The sequence below is a fragment of the Hyperolius riggenbachi genome, chromosome 10 (assembly GCF_040937935.1).
Source record: "Hyperolius riggenbachi isolate aHypRig1 chromosome 10, aHypRig1.pri, whole genome shotgun sequence".
NCBI lineage: Eukaryota > Metazoa > Chordata > Amphibia > Anura > Hyperoliidae > Hyperolius > Hyperolius riggenbachi.
In genome coordinates, this window is record NC_090655.1 from 132,700,939 (window position 1) to 132,717,101 (window position 16,163).

Here is a 16,163-nt window from a genome sequence, read left to right on the forward strand (position 1 = left end):
ACAGAGTACCTAGGGGAAGACCCACCCACACACAGAGAGATCAACAACCTCCTTTTAGATAGTGTCCTGGATAAGATTGCGACTTTGGACTGTAGTTCTGCAGGGGGGAATTAGTAACCACTTAGCCACCATGCCAAACAAACTACATGCATGCACACACCTACCAGCTTTGTCAGGTACTATGTGGGTGGGGGCAGGGGAGGACCCCATTGTTAGTGATTGAATCAGGTTTTTCATCTTGTCTAAGTGAACCATCCACCGCTCCCCACCTTGTTCATTGCAATGCTTCTGTTATTACCAATACTATATATAGAAACGATGCATTGATCCAACAGGTGTGCTTTATTTTTTCCTGTGATTACAAAGGATGGGTATACAGTGTGATTGGCCTAATAGCCATTTCACAGGCTCCCTCATTTTATCAGAGACCACAGAGTGATGGTGGCAAAGAGGGGAGTCTGCAAAATGGTTGTTAAGCCAGTTGCATGGTATGTTCTACCCTTTAAGCTGGCCATACACTGGCCCGATTTGCCACCGATTCGACAGCAGATTCGATCACTGGGATCGAATCTGCTGCCAATCGTTCGCGCTAAACGCACCCACCGATCCGATTTCCTCCCGAAATCGGATCGGTCCGTCGATCGCGCCGTGCGGGTTACTTCCGTCGTTTGCCCGCGGTTAGGGAGCGCGTCGCTAGCGGCGGCAGATCCGATACAGTTATACATTACCTGACGCTGGCACCCGGGCATCTTCTCCGCATCTTCTCCGCGCTGCACCGCTCTTGCTTCCATCCCAGCGTACATTGGCGTGACACAGGAAGTTCAAATAGTGGGCGCTCTATTTGAACTTCCTGGTCACGGAGTGACACAGTGTACGCTGGGATGCGGTGCGGGGTGCAGCGCGGAGAAGAGGACCCGGAGCCAGCTTCAGGTAATGTATGCGCGGGGGGGACAGGCGGCAGCGGCGGCTTCACAGATTGTGATCAGTTTGAGGCTGAAATCGATTCACAATCTGTTTGCAGTAAAGGCAGCCATACGATCCCTCTCTGATCAGATTCGATCACATAGGGATCTGTCAGCTGGTCGATCTAATGGCAAATCGACCAGTGTATGGCTACCTTTAGGCTGTAATCACCTGACAAAATAAAGCACACTTATTGGATCAGTCTGTAGTTTTTATATTTAGTATTAATAATAACTGTAGCTTTGCGATGTACAAGGTAGGGAGGGGTAGATCAGTGCCTTGTTTTTTCTCTGTGTATTGGATGCATATATGTGGCTTATTTGGGAGCACCTTCCTGTGTGGGATACTTTGGTGACTGCCATTAGCATTTGGTTCCAGCTTCTTTCATCTTAAATCCGCTAAATATACATCTGCTTTCTTAAAACAGAAGGTATTTGCTAATATTATGTGAGCAAGAAAGATAATGCATCACTGCTTAATATGCCATAAGTTCTGAGCCTACTGGGTACTCTATAACACTCGTTGGCCAAGTCCTACCTCATAGAGCAATTACCTACTGCTTTAAAGAGAACCAGAGACGAAACACCCTCATGTATTTTATTACATTTATCAGTGGGGACATGACAGTAAACACCTACCCTGCTTTTAGTTTCATTTTGATAAGAATCCCCGACTGGATCAGTCTAGGTTTGACCTGGAATCATTATAGCTGAGTCACTCTTCTGTGGAGTCTTTTCAAGCCCAAGCCTGCCACCTCCTGGCTTAGATTTCCTGCTTTGCATACTGAGAGCTGTGATGACATGGGAGGGGCTGCTGCTGCTGAGAGAGAATCTCTGAAACAGACAAGTGTGGCTGCAAATGCCTGCAATATGAACTGTGTGTTCTGTGTGCACTCAGCATAGAGTGTGTTCTGTGTGCACTCAGCATAGATAATGATGATGACTGCAGTTTCATTCCTATGAGAGACACTTCCTACAGGCAGCTGCACATCATACCAAAATGAAAGCACACAGATGAAAGGCTGCAGCAGCCTTTCTCATATAGCCTAGACAGCACATCCAGAACAACTCATAACCAGGAAGCAGAAGGGATATGAGCCGGCGGCCATATTTGATTTTTCCTGGAGCAATAATGGATAAAAAACACTAAAAAAGGCACACCAGAGAGGCGAAATTATCAGGTAGAGCATTTATTCTTTACAAGCTATCGACTGATATGTTTATTTTGTGTGAAACGTTCATCTCTGGTTCCCTTTAAGAGAGTGCTTTTTGACAGGGCCGGATTTACCATAAGGCACTGTAGGCACGTGCCTACAGGCGCCTGATGGTAAATCCGGCCCTGTCTATAATGCATCACTGCTTAATATGCCATAAGTTCTGAGCCTACTGGGTACTCTATAACACTCGTTGGCCAAGTCCTACCTCATAGAGCAATTACCTACTGCTTTAAAGAGAACCAGAGACGAAACACCCTCATGTATTTTATTACATTTATCAGTGGGAACATGACAGTAAACACCTACCCTGCTTTTAGTTTCATTTTGATAAGAATCCCCGACTGGATCAGTCTAGGTTTGACCTGGAATCATTATAGCTGAGTCACTCTTCTGTGGAGTCTTTTCAAGCCCAAGCCTGCCACCTCCTGGCTTAGAGTTCCTGCTTTGCATACTGAGAGCTGTGATGACATGGGAGGGGCTGCTGCTGCTGAGAGAGAATCTCTGAAACAGACAAGTGTGGCTGCAAATGCCTGCAATATGAACTGTGTGTTCTGTGTGCACTCAGCATAGAGTGTGTTCTGTGTGCACTCAGAATAGATAATGATGATGACTGCAGTTTCATTCCTATGAGAGACACTTCCTACAGGCAGCTGCACATCATACCAAAATGAAAGCACACAGATGAAAGGCTGCAGCAGCCTTTCTCATATAGCCTAGACAGCACATCCAGAACAACTTATAACCAGGAAGCAGAAGGGATATGACCCGGCGGCCATATTTGATTTTTCCGGGAGCAATAATGGATAAAAAACACTAAAAAAGGCACACCAGAGCGGCGAAATTGTCAGGTAGAGCATTTATTCTTTACAAGCTATCGACTGATATGTTTATTTTGTGTGAAACGTTCATCTCTGGTTCCTTTTAAGAGAGTGCTTTTTGATTCCTTTTGGTCCCTTACCACCCCCTAGTGCTTCTGATCCCCATGAGCTTACTGGGTACTCTATACTCTTTCATCATGTTATGCCTCTGGTTTGCCTAAAAGTGAATCCAAGCAAAAGCTTGGGGGGAAAACAAGGTCATACCCTACAACGAGGGAAGCCTCAGGGTCCTATTGTTTAAAACCCCCCATTGCAGAATGCAGCCCCCCTCCACATCAGGGCCGTGCAGCTCAACTTCCTCATTCATGGCCGCGCTGTAGCCACGGGAGCCCACCAGCTCATGCACTGTAGCACAGCTCACTGGGCATGTGTGGGCAGGCTCAGTCAGCTTTTGCTCGGCCATGAATAAGAAAGAGGAGCTGCACGGACCTGATCTGATTAGAGACAATGCCTTGTCACTAATCTTCCGAGGGGCTGCCCTCATCGACAGGAGACATCAGAATGCAGAGTGAAGCCTCAATGGGATCCTGAAACTTCCCTCTCTTTAGGTAAGTATCTACGTTTGTACTTTAGGTAAGTATCTAATTTTAAAGTGGACCTGAACTCAGAACTTCCTCTCTGCTCTAAAAGATAAGCAACAGCATAATATATTTTAAAGAAAAGCATTTATTTGTTACATCTGATACATATCCTGCAATAAATCTGCAGTGTGTCTATTTTCTGATTTAATGGAAACAGACAAAGGGTTAACATCCTGTATTTACAAATTAGCTACTCTGCTGAGGCAGCCAGCTGATACAGCTGAGAGATCAAATTACATTTGTGATTAGACACAAATGAGGGGGAATTAAAAATGCTAAACTCTCTAAATACATACAGGGTGCATTTCTCTATGTTTCCCTTCTGTCCTGTGCAAGAGATCAGGTCCACTTTAAGAGGAAAACTTTCCTCACCTCTATAAGCCCCCATAGAATCTACCACCAATAATTAAAAACTGACAAATAAAAATTGAGCTTGTTATGTGTGAGAGTTCTGGAGCCTGTGTAGAAAGTATTACAGGAGTTGTTTGCTATAGCTGCATTACAGAGTTTAGGAATCGTTTACTAAAGTTAGGTTGTTTCAAAATTGACACAGCTGGCTACAGAATCTGAAAATGTCAAAAGTATCCCCATGTTTGTATAAAATCATGAAAATAGGCAATAACCGGATTCCCCTTTACTTTTACTTTGTAATGTTTGAACAAAATGATCCTCTTTTTCTCAAACCATTAACAGAATGGCAATATGTGCCGTGAAAAACCTAACCTCCCTAAACGTTAGCCATAGCTTCCTTCTGAATTCCTGAATTAAGCTCTTGAGGGATCTGACTGAGACTAGCTACAGAGTGTAACTTCATTTTCTCCACAATTATTGCTTGCTGTTTCACATGTCAGCAATTTTCCTATCCTAATACCTTAGAGAAATTATAGACATTTTCTAATTATGTGCAAATACATGTAGGATATATTTTGACCTTTATGGGTTTCCTTAACAAAAGACATTCTATACTTCGGTAAAGCTAAGCTGCTACTGAACATGGGAAAACTAGTAAAAAAAAGATTCCCGTAGGGAGTATAGGGAGTAATCACATATTCACATTGAGTGGGGTAATATTCTGGTGAATTTGGTTTTATTGGAACTGCAGGAAATCTTGTAAGTTTTAAGTTCAGCTAATAATCTGTGTAATTATCTTGGTTGGCAGTCAGTCTGATTTTGTAAATCCCTTTTGTTTACTCTCATATTAGCTCATATTTTCAAATAAGGCAATAGAAAAAAATATTTATACAGTTTATACTGAAAGAACAACTGAAGTAAGAAGAATATGGAGGCTGCCATAGTTTTTCCTTTTAAACAATACCAGCTGCCTGGCAGCCCTGCTGATCTGTTTGGCTGCAGTAGTGTCTGAATCACACCTGAAACAAGCATACAGCTAATCTTGTCAGATCTGACAACAATGTCAGAAGCACTTGATCTGCTGCATGCTTGTTCAGTGTCTATGGCTAAAAGTATTAGAGGCAGAAGATCAGCAGGATAAGCCAGGCAACTGGTATTACTTAAAAGGAAATAAATATGGCATCTTCCATAGCTTTATAGTTGATAGGCTGATCTTGTATTAAACCAACACCACCTAGGTCCACTCAAGTACAGCGAACTCTCTGATTTGTCAGATATTAACAGCATGTCAACCTCAACCAGATTTTGTGTATTATGTTTCTTATTTCTATACATATACACTGATCGGCCAAACATTATAACTTTTCACAAGTGAAGTAAATGACAGTGATTGTCATTACTGTGTGTAAAAAAATGGGGTATACTAGGCAGCAAGGGAACAGTCATTTCTTGAAGGTGATTTGTTGTAAGCAAGAAAAACTATAAAAGTATAAGAATCTAATCAACTTATATAAGGACGCGTGTGTAATGCCCATTCATCTGGGTTGCGAAGTCTGTAAACCAACAAGTCTGTAATGGAACCTGTTATATGCTCGACTTGTTATCCATTTATGTAGCACCAACTCGTTTTCCTCAGTGCTTCCCAGAGTACTTTGAACACAAGTGTGGATTTTTATTTTTTGCGCCCCGAGATTAACTTTCTTGTGAATACCACCCATGTGCAGCAGTGTCCCTCCCATTCCATGTACAGCTTTCTCTTGCATACATCATGCAATACCCAGATGGTTCATGGTGACCCAGAACCACATGGAAAGTATTAGAGCTCAAAGAGACCAAAACACCCTCTTATTAAAAAAAAAACTATGCTTAATATAAATCTGCCTTCTCAAAACAGAAGGTATATGCAATCATTCAGTTTTAAGCGAGCAAGAAAGATCTCCCATGATGCAACACTGTTGAATATGCACAGACACATCCAGAACAAGGTAGGTCCAAGCCCTACCTTATGGAGCCATATTATTAATCCATGCCATGCACTAATGAGGAGCAAAGATTCTGAAGGAGCAGTTTGCATATTGGATTAGTGTGGTTCTGTTAGCTATAGGCTCACTATAAACCAGGAGTTCTGCATGTGTGCCTAGCTTTTAGAGCATAAAGAGATTGTTTGCATATTCAGCATTGATGCATTGTGAGAGATCTTTCTTGCTCACTTAAAGCTGAATTATGTTTTAAGGAGGCAATAAATATATACTAAGCAATAATTTGCCTTTTTGTAACATTATTGCACAGAAACCCCTCCCATTCACGTACAGCATCCTTTGGCAGCCGTTCCCCTCTTCCATGTGTTGCTTCCCTTTTGCAGCCTCCTCTTCCATATGCAGCAACCCTCCTTCAATGTCCAGGCACAACACGGGGATAGGTTTATTATCCCAACTTGCCTTGTAATTGGCTGCCTCTTAGGCTACCCATCTGTTAGAAATCAACCACCATTTTTGTCCTGTTTTTGCTTTTCTAATTACTTCTAAAAGTATCTCTCGGTTTTTGTTTTTTTGTCTAACATTTACTTAAAATTTCTTATGTGATCGATTTACAACTTTGCAAAGCAAATTGTGGTCATCCGGGATGCTAAAATGATTGCCGTAGAACAATGGACGCTCCTGACCTTGTGCTTTATATATAGAAACAGATAATGTTTGTGACATGGAGCCTCTCACATGATGCTGGGAGTCTCCACTTAGGAAACTTCCACTTGACATATCATACTATTATTTCCAGGTCCAGATAATTCCTGAACTGTTCCTTGTTTATTGAAACAATTCTTGATTTCCAGTAACTACAGCTTTTGCATGCACTAATAAATCCCAGTTCTAACCATTTTTTTTACTTTGGCTATGGAGGATAGTGTTAGAACTCTTATCAGGATGTTCTGCAGTCTGTGTTCTCACTGCGGAGCTTTTTTCTCACTTCCTGTCTCTTTCACTTACATGACTTTACAATGAACCCTGGTGGCCCAACGGAAAGGAAACAAGGCATGGCAAACACTTTAGGAAGGTTCTAATGGCCCATACTCACGAGGGACTTTTGTCGCCTCAACACGCGGCGCGCGCGTGTTGCGGCGACAGGTCGCCCGTGAGTACGGGCCGTTGCACGCGCGCGCACCCCGAACTGTCGCCCGTCGCTCATGTCGCCATGCGATTGAAAGTTTCAATCGCATGGCAACAGTCGCCGCCGCACCTCCGCCGCAACTGTCGCTAGTCCGCGTGAGTACGCGGACTAGCGACAGCAACATAATAGTAAATAAACGGCGCTTCCGGCGGGGGGAGGGACAACGGCGACAGCTTCCGTCGCATCAGTTGCCAGGTCCCTCCGCCGTGTGTATGCGGAGGGACCTGGCTACTAGCTGTCGCCAGCATGTCGCAAGCACGCTCCCGTGTGCTTGCGACATGCAAAAAAGTTGCCCGTGAGTATGGGCCATTACTCTTCTCCACACAAAAATTGTGTTTTGCTGGTGCCCCACTTAAGGTGGCCACACACCATACAATTTTTTAAATATCTGTTCAATTCAAGAATAGCAATCAATTTTTCTGACTGATTGTAACATTTCAAAAACCTGACCAATGTACCACACGCACATGTTAAATTTTTCCCAATTATGATAAAAATGATTGGAAACGCTGAGAAAATAATAATAAATAATAATAAATTGACAATCTACCACGTACCATTCAATTTTCATAAAAATTGATCAGAAAAATCCACTATTCCCGATCAATTTTTATTGAATAAAAACTGGAAATCTGATCGGATTTCTTGCTCGGTTAAAAAAAAACAACTCAATTTTTTGGGGAAATCCGATCTTTTTTATCGAATTGCCGTAAAATCTGATCATTTTATTGTATCATGTGTGGCCACCTTTATAGAGATCTAACTACTTCTCCATTAAGAGCAAAAAGTGAATGAAGTTTTCAAAAATGGGGAAAAAGACAAATATCAACTTAAAAGAGGTTTTAACCCTATTCTACTGTGTTGAAGACTACAATTTGTGTTGCACTGTGGGCTTTAACGAAAGCATACTTTGGTACTAGCATAAAAAAGTTATCAAATTTATTTTTTTCAAGGAAAGTTTACATTTTTTCAGTTTCTGTAAATTATTAGAACTGAAGATATTTACAGATTTCATAGTATTTATGGTAGCTGTTATCATGTTTAGGTCTGCTATTTAGAGTCATAATCTTCTTTATGGCTTATTTGTGGACATTTATACAAGTCAGAAGGGATCAGTTAAATAAGTTCAGCTTTAAAAAAAAAAGCTTTCTAATATTTATTTTTAGCAGTATAATGTTGTATTTCTATTTTGTCAAGCACAACAAGGGGCACAGAGACATTGCTTCATATTAGGGACAGGAAACACTGGAGATGCAAACGACCCTCTCCAAACCAAAGAACCTCGTTACTTTCCTGTCTCTTTTTTAAGTAGCTTATTCTCGCAACCATGATCTGCCACCGGTCCCCTAGGTGAGGGTGTAGCATGACAATGGCACATGCTTCAACCTGGGTTTACATGCGGCCTATAGAATACTCCCACACACAAGATAACTCCTCCCTCTCCCACCCTTTTAGCCAATGCTGTAAATTTTGCAGGCTATTATGGCACAGGAGAGCAGGAAGCTCAAAACTGTTTTTTTGCCCTTTTCTTACAGCCACCCAGCCTACTTGGATGGATAGGTTTAGGATGTTATCTCTAGAGGAAGTTACACTGTTTTTTAAATAGTATTTATTAAAAACATATAGACTATATATACTGCATTAGTAAAAAATAAATGAATTTACAATGTTAACAGATGTTTATAAAGCAACGTTGCCTGCGATTTCATGGGGATCATTGCAGCCATCCCCTTCAGCATATAAGCCCATAGTTGTGGCACTTAAAGGATACCCGAAGTGACATATGACATGGGTATGTACAGTGCGTAGCGCACAAATAACTATGCTGTGTTCCTTCTTGTCTTTCTCTGTCTAAAATAGTTAAATATCAGGTATGTAAGTGGCTGAGTCAGTCCTGACTTAGACAGGAAGTGACTACAGTGTGACCCTCACTGATAAGAAATTCCAACTATAAAACACTTTCCTAGCAGAAATTGGCTTCTAAGAGCAGGAAAGAGATAAAAAGGGTCAATAGTTCATAAATGTTAGCTCTAGTATACTTCAATTAATGTGTCATTGAGCAAAAACAATAAAACAATGAATAAAACTTAAAAAGTAGATTTAAAAATTAAAACAAAACTGTGGAAGATCTTTAAAAGTCATTTTTAGAAGAAGGAAGATAGATACAATTGTTTATTTCATTAGTTTATTTTTGCTCCTAGCTGAGCTCAGGGTATATCGCACAGGAGGATTTCTCAGGCCCTGGTGGGCCGATTTGCATAATTTTTTTTTGTTACACGCAGCTAGCACTTTGCTAGCTGCGTGTAACTTCCGATCGCCGCCGCTCGCCGCCGATCCGCCGCCGCTCGCCGTGCCGTGCAGTCCCCCCCCTCCCCGACCCCTTGCGCACCCTGGCCAATCAGTGCCAGGCAGCGCTGAGGGGTGGATCTGGACTCCCTCCGACGTCACGACGTCCATGACGTCGGTGACGTCATCCCGCCCCGTCGCCATGGCGACCAGGGAAGCCCAGCAGGAAATCCCGTTCTGAACGGGATTTCCTGCTTACTCTGATCGCCGAAGGCGATCGGAGTGGGCGGGGGGATGCCGCTGCGCTGCGGCTATCATGTAGCGAGCCCTGGGCTCGCTACATGATTTAAAAAATTAAAAATTAAAAAAAATAGTGCTGCGCCACCTCCTGGGCGATATAATTGTATCGCCCAGAGGGTTAAAGAGCGAATCTGTAATGTAACACTGCAGGTCTACACATGACCACCAGCAACTGTGCTTTGGACTGGACTTTTTAAAATAATAATTACTGCAAGTAGGATAAAAATTATTATCTGCATCATGATGCGTGACTGGTTACCATGGCAACACTCGACAAACAGGTGAGAATGGGGATGTTAAAGGACCACTATCGTGAAAAAAGTAGGCACTTAAAATCTGACATAACGGACAGGTTTTGGGCCAGTCCATCTTCTCATGGGGGATTCTCAGGTTTTTCTTTGTTTTCAACAGCATTTCCTGAACAGCAGTCTAACTGTCAAAATAGTAAGATACCAGCCAGCCTCCTTAATTACTTGCACACTATCAAAGGCGTATCTAGAGGGATGCAGACATGGCTCATGCCATGGACGCCATAGCATCATGGGCGTAATGCCTGCTCCTGTGCTGCGCCGCATGCCTGCCCCTGTTCCTCCGTGCCACTCAAACCTCAGATCAGATCATTTCCGTTATCTGGGGCCACATGGCTACTTAACTTATGTATGTAGGGTGCACTTGGCATAGTATTAGAGAAGAGGGCAGAGAGGGGATAAGAATCTTTCCAAAAAAATAACTCCATCATTATCCCAAGCCCAAAACTAAAGGCAACCATTACACATGTACGCAAGAAAGTGTTTTTAAGGGGAGGGGGGCTCTGACCGGGGAAGAGGGGAGGCCCAATTTTGGTGTTTGCCATAGAAGCTATATTACCCAGATTATTTTACCCTGCACACTATTTTGTCAGTTAGACTTTGCAACTGCTGTTCAGAAAATGCTGTTGAAAACAAAGAAAACCCAGAGAATCCCCCATGAGGAAATGGACTTGCCCAAAACCTGTTGGTTCTGTTAGATTTAACTGCCTACTTTTTTCGTGGTAGTGGTCCTTTAATGCTACACAGGGGAGGCCAATGGAGATGTGAATTTGAGAAGATGCATTTTGCAAGCTTCCCATGAAGTGATACAATCAGGACTCTTATCTAGCAGCTGCTATTTAAAAAGCTGGGCATAGTTCAAAGCAACCACACATGTTGAGTAAAGAGTTGTCTTTCAAAAGCGGATGCTATCTACATTATACAAATAACATCATTACCACTGTGGTCCTGTAAAGAGTGTAGAAAGTAGTAAAGGTTTATGAAATTGTTTCTTTCAGTTAAGGGGCCCATACACCTAACGATTTTTCCACCGATATACAGCAGATTTGATCACTGTGATCGAATCTGCTGTGAAATCGTTGCGCAAACGCTGACAGAACAATCGATCCTGTCGATTGGTCCGTGCGGAAGATTTCGCTTGATCGCCGGCGGGTCGGAAGTGCGTCAATAGCAGCGGTCGAATGCCTGACGACCGACGCTAGCGGCCAGAGCCGGCCTTAGAGTACACGGGGCCTGGGCCGAGTGTCATATGCGGGGCCTAGAGGCATAAGTGAAGGCCATGTACCGTACCACCACAGTCATGGGCTTGTCCACCTATAAAGCAGTATAACTTATTATTGTTTAAAAACTTGTTAAAGGCCCCTAAGCCAACCAATATAGGAACAATTACAATACATAATGTAATCAAACTGTACCTATCCCTAGCTCCCCAGCCAGCCTCTACCTATCCCTAGCTCCCCATGAAACCTAGCACCAATCCCCAGCCAGTCTGGAAGCTCCAGCCTGAGCCCCCTCTAGCTCCAGTCCATGCTTGACTGACCTAAATGCCCCTGGGGCCTTCAAGCTGAGGCTCATGCACGTTACCTTAATCTGACATTTGGCAAGCTTCATGTCAGTGCAGAAATTCATTACAAAAATGCAAACGGCATAGTACAGTAAAGCATGCTGAAGACGAAAACCTAAGCAATAAAAGGGGGGCGGTGCAAAATATAAGGTGTGTAAAACAAAATAGGAAAATCTGAGTATTTGTAAATGACACACTGCTCGGAACACAAACAGCTAGACTTCTGTAGACCTTTCCTTCACCATCACCAAAATGAGCATGGTATGGCGGGCATGACATGCGGGGCCCTCTTCATGTGCAGGGCCTGGGGCGATCGCCCCACTTGCCACCCCCAAAGGCCGCCTCTGCTAGCGGCAATACATTGCCTGCTCCGCCGGCGCATATCCCCTCTGTCCCCACTGCTCCTTTTCCGCTGGGTTCTGGGTTCCAGCTGGCTTCACTTACTTCCTGTCCCGACAGGAAGTTTAAACAGTAGAGCGCCCTCTACTCTTTAAACTTCCCCGGACTGAAAAAAGTGAAGCCGGAGCAGGTAATGTATAGCTGGCGGGGGGCGGCGGCAGTGGCAGCTCCACAGATTGTGATCGGTTTCATGCTCAAATTGATTCACAATCTGTTTGCAGTAAAGGCAGCCATATGATCGAATCTGATCAGAGAGGGATCTATCTGTTGGTCGATCTGATGGCAAATCGACCAGTGTATGGCCACCTTAAGAAGTAGAGATGGCCTTTCTACTACATAAAGTCTCCTCAAGGAGAGTTTATGCAGGACAAATTACCATCCTCTATAACAATATGCAAGTGTCTCTGCGTCCCTGTACCTGACTTCCTGTGGGTGTGTGTGTATCCCGTGCAGGCAGGGACGCAGAGACTGTGTAAAGCAAAGGGAGGACGGGGCCAGAAGGGGCGGGCGTGTGCGCACGCGGCGGACGCGCGTGTGCATGAGCAGCGGGCACGTGCACAAGCGGTGGGCGCGCGGGGCGCGTGCATGAGTGGCGGGCAGGCGCCTGGAGGAGTGCTGACAGACCTAGCTCATCTTTAAACGGGCTAAGGTTACTAGTTTCTAATATTTTTGGCTGAGATTTCACTGTGTCCTAAGTCATTAGTTGCATGTGGAGCTTAGATGAGTATGAGGCCAAGTAACCATACCTGCTCTCTCTGCACTCTGTGATACTGCATTAAAGGACAGCTGAAGTGAGAAGAATATGGGGGCTGTCATATGTATTTCTTTTTAAATAATGCCAGTTGCCTGGTAGCCCTGCTAATCTATTTGGCTACAGCAGTCTCTGAATCACACACCTGAAACAAGCATGTGGCTAATCCAGTCAGACCGCAGTCCAAGCACCTGAACTGCATATGCTTGTTAAGGATCTATGGCTAAAAGTATTAGAGGCAGATGATCTGCAGGATAGCCAGGCAACTAGTTTTTCTTAAATGAAATAAGAATGGCTGGCTAATTTACTGATTAAAGCGGTATAAAACCCTGATATAATATTCAATAAAAACATGTTTTCCTATTTTTATATGCCATACGGTTATCATATTTGCTTTTGTGCAAAAGTATTATTATTCATTTAGAAATTACAAGTTCCCAAAGTACATTTTTTAGCTCTGAGAGTTGACTTTGCATTTTATTCATCTTGTATTGAAGGCAGAAATGCTTTCTGATTGTCTGTCTGTGTTAAGGAGAGTCTGCACAGTCAGAGAATGTGTCACATTCCTCACTTGATACAATTAAGTAAACACAAGATAACATTATCTCCAGTTTGGATGCGTCCAGGTTTCTCTGCGCTGAGCTTGTAAGTCCTGTGTTTAACTAGTTAAATGCTGTTCTAGTAAAAAAAATTGGTGGTAGTATATAATATGCTGTAAATAATCTTTTGAGCAAAGAAGAAATGCTGGATTGTATTCTGCTTTAAGGGCTCTGCCTCTGAGAAGGGCAACCGGGATTTGAATCCTGGCAAGAGTCAGTACCTATTCAGTAAGAAGTTTTTGGGCAAGACTTCCTAACACTGCAGGGAGGCCCCTTGAGCGCGCCCTTAGTGGCTGCAGCTCTTTTGCTCTTTGAGACCAACAGGAGAAAAGCACTATACAAATGTTAGGATTATAAATATGGCTGCCTTCATATCACTCTCACTTTAGGTGTCCGTTAAGATGTGTTGGATCACCTCCAAATTGCAGTGCATATACCTGGCTGCCACTACACAGCTGCTAATTCACTAACTTTTAAACAACCTTTCTATTGACCCAAGTAAGGGTTACAAATGGTTGTATATTTAGTTTACAAAAAGGTTTATTGAATAAAAGTCAACATACACTCAAGATACATTCAGTATATGTACTCATAAAACTGGGAGGAATTATACAAATTACTGAGCAAGATAGCTATCCTCCAAAACTTGACCAACAATAAACTGAAGAAAACAAACACTTGTATATTTACAGCACATCTAAAGTGGAAAAAAATAGATACTCACCTTTGTAGAGGGAAGCCTCTGGATGCTCCAAAAGCTTCCCTGATCCTCCTTGATCGCGCTGCAAATGGCCAGGATCCCTTCTTCCTGGCTACACTTCCTTCCATGTAAAAGTGCATCTGCACTGCACAGTCACCAGTAGGGCTCACACCTGTGTAGTACTATGCAGCTGCTCATGCATGGAGAAAGAAACCATGCATGAGCGGCTCCATGCTACAGAGAAGGTGTGGGCCGTGCTTTGCACCTGCGTAGTACAGCTGCGCCCGTACATGGAGGGGAGCACCGCTGTGTGTGCCATATTGTTGAATATTTTCAAAGGGTCCAAGTGTGTAAGAAGATCAGGGAAGTGTCTGGACTATCCAGCCTCTACTGAGATAAGTATCTAGTTTTATTATTATTATTATTATTTTTGCTTCAAGTGCACTTACAATCCAAACTTAAAGAGAACCCGAGGTGGGGTTCTGACAATGCTATCCGCATAGAGAGGCTGGGTCTGCCTATACAGCCCAGCCTCTGTTGCTATCCAGATCCCCACTAATGCTGGGAATACACGAGTCATTCCGGTGGCTCGATTAGCCGCCGGATCGACTCCTGCCGTGTCCCCGCACGTCTCTAGCGCTGTCCGGATCAATTCCCACTCGTCCTCGCAGGCGCTTCCTTATCTTCCGCTCAATTCCCCGCTATTTTCCGCTATTGTCCGCCCGCGGGGATCGAGCGGGGAATCGATCCGGCGGGTCATCGGACCTGTCGACCCGTGTATGACCAGCATAAGTTCCCCCTGCGCTCTGCTGTCCCCCATAAATCACAGCCGCGCTGTGCGGGCAGTGTTTACCTCTGTACTGTCAGTCTCGGCTGCTCCCCCGCCTCCTGCATAGCTTCGGTCCCCGCCCGCATCCCTTCCCTCCAATCAGCGGGGAGGGAAGGGACACGGGCGGGGACCGGAGCTATGCAGGAGGCGGAGGGAGCAGCAGACTGACAGTACAGAGGTAAACACAGCCCGCTGCGACACGCTGCGTGTGGACAGCTCGGCTGTGATTTATGGGGGATAGCAGAGCACATGGGGGGCTTAGGGGCTGGTTTACATGGGTCTTCGGCGGCAGTGCGTTTAGCTAATGCTAAACGTGTCTGTGCAAACTACTAGCAAAGTGTTTGGCATCGGTTCACGTCGTTCAGTTAGTTCAGTAAGCGCCAAGCATAGCTGATCCTGGAAGCTACATGTAGTATCAAAGACGAAACGAGATGACGGGAGACTAAAGGATCGAGCATGGCGTTTGTACGGACAATAGAAAAAGCCAGTATCGACATTTAAAAAGCGCTGTCCAATCATTTGAATGGATAGTACTAGAGCGACGAACGCTGCGACCGCCGCGTTTAACACCCGTGTGAACTAGGCCTTAATCCCTTATTGCTAAAACTTGTCTGCTCTTCTATAGGGGAAGTGCTTTTATCTTTGTGTCTTAACAGTGTTAGAGGAGTTTATACTGCATCTTGTGGCACATATATAGCATGCAAATGGTTACATAATCTTTTGAGCATATTATGCATCTTGGTCTCTATTACAGCCAGTGTGTGTTTGTCCTTGGGCTGCCATTTGGCTAAGGTAAACAGGCTGGGAATAAGTTAAGCTATGGGTATCTGCTAATATTCTTTGTTTAAAGAGGAACTCCAGTGAAAATAATGTAGTAAAAAAAAGTGCTTCATTTTTTACCATAATTATGTATAAATGATTTAGTCAGTGTTTACTCATTGTAAAATCTTTCCTCTCCCTGATTTACATTCTGACATTTATTACATGGTGACATTTTTACTGTGGGCAGGTTATGTAGCTGCTGCTAGCTGTTTTGGCTGTTAGAGACAGCTGTAAACAGCTTTTTCCTGTCTGTGAACATTGTTACATTGTGGCAGTTTGCCCAGAGTACCGCGGTCCTCAGAGCTTCTTGTGGGAGGGATTTCAGCACAAAATCAGTCATACAGCGCCTCCTGATGGTCTGTTTGTGAAAAGCATTATATTTCTCATGTAAAAGGGGGTATCAGCTACTGATTGGGATAAAGTTCAATTCTAGGTTGGAGTTTCTCTTTAA

At 43.8% G+C, this 16,163-nt stretch overlaps 1 protein-coding gene across 6 annotated transcripts in view; it reads left to right on the forward strand.

Annotated features, from left to right (window-relative positions):
• Positions 1-16,163, forward strand: part of LOC137536104 (collagen alpha-1(XIII) chain-like) — a 523,068-nt gene that overhangs the window by 433,638 nt on the left and 73,267 nt on the right. The window lies entirely within an intron of this gene.